This window comes from Asparagus officinalis, chromosome 1 (assembly GCF_001876935.1).
Source record: "Asparagus officinalis chromosome 1, Aspof.V1, whole genome shotgun sequence".
Classification (NCBI taxonomy): domain Eukaryota; kingdom Viridiplantae; phylum Streptophyta; class Magnoliopsida; order Asparagales; family Asparagaceae; genus Asparagus; species Asparagus officinalis.
Window position 1 is genome coordinate 6,407,054 of NC_033794.1, and position 1,130 is coordinate 6,408,183.

Genomic DNA, 1,130 nt, shown 5'->3' on the forward strand with positions numbered 1-1,130 from the left:
AATTTACCATTCTCATACTCTAAATCAAATCAAACGTGTATATAGTTTTCGAGAAAAAGACCAATATGACATATTGTTCATGTTACATTAATTTATCTTTTAAATATTATATTTTCCTATTTTATGTTAACATTATTTAATGCTTATTTGCTTCCTTCACTTTTTCTTCAACTTCTTTCAACAAAGACATGTTAAAGGTATAGCAACTAAATGTTATTGACTTGGCATACATGTCACAAGTAATATCTAATAAAGATGATAAAATTATACTGAAAGTTGTTAGGTCTTTCGTCCATACAATATCTCTTATTTGAGTAATAACAACCTCTCATTTAGAAATAATATTTGCTTGTGATGATATAAGACAGATAAATACATGTATAAAAAGGGTAAATCAGCTCTAAAGCTGATTTCAGCCTCCTTGCCATTGATAGTAGTCACCCACCATAGCTAGTAGGAAAAGCTCATTGATGATCAACAACACTCATCAGTGATTTCTACTCGAAACACTTTCTTATCATCAATGGTCCTCTTAACTATCCATGGGGCCTCGACATCATCGACGGTAAACACGCTAATTATAGAATTTTCCAGTTTTAATCTTAGTCAATTCATTGCTTCTTTTTGTCACCCACCATTACCCCTTTGTTTAACGTGGGTTCGATGTGGGGATGAGATGTCTCGCTCAATGCTCGTGTCGAGCTTACTTCTAGTTGACGATCAAAGCAAAATCTCTTCAACCTGAGGAGAAAATAGCCTCTTTCGAGTGCTTTAGCTGCTTGCGGCTGCTATTGGCTCTAGACATACGTGTGTCTGATTTTTGGGCCTCAAAATTCAATGCTTAGGGTCTCCCAAAAAAATATGTGCCTTTTCATAGCTACTCATGGCTATTTATAAGCCATTAGTGTGTAACTAACACCTAAGTTATGTGATCAGGAGTGTAACTGACTCCTTGATTTTAGCCCACGTGGGCTTGTAGGCGTCAAAAAATGCTGAAAGATATCCAAATACAGCTCAAGAGGAAATCATCCAAAAAGGCAAAAAAAACACAAGTCTTTACTGTCTCGCACGCGAGACAGACTTGACTGTCTCGCCGTGCGAGACAGTCTTTACTGTCTCGCCGCGCGAGA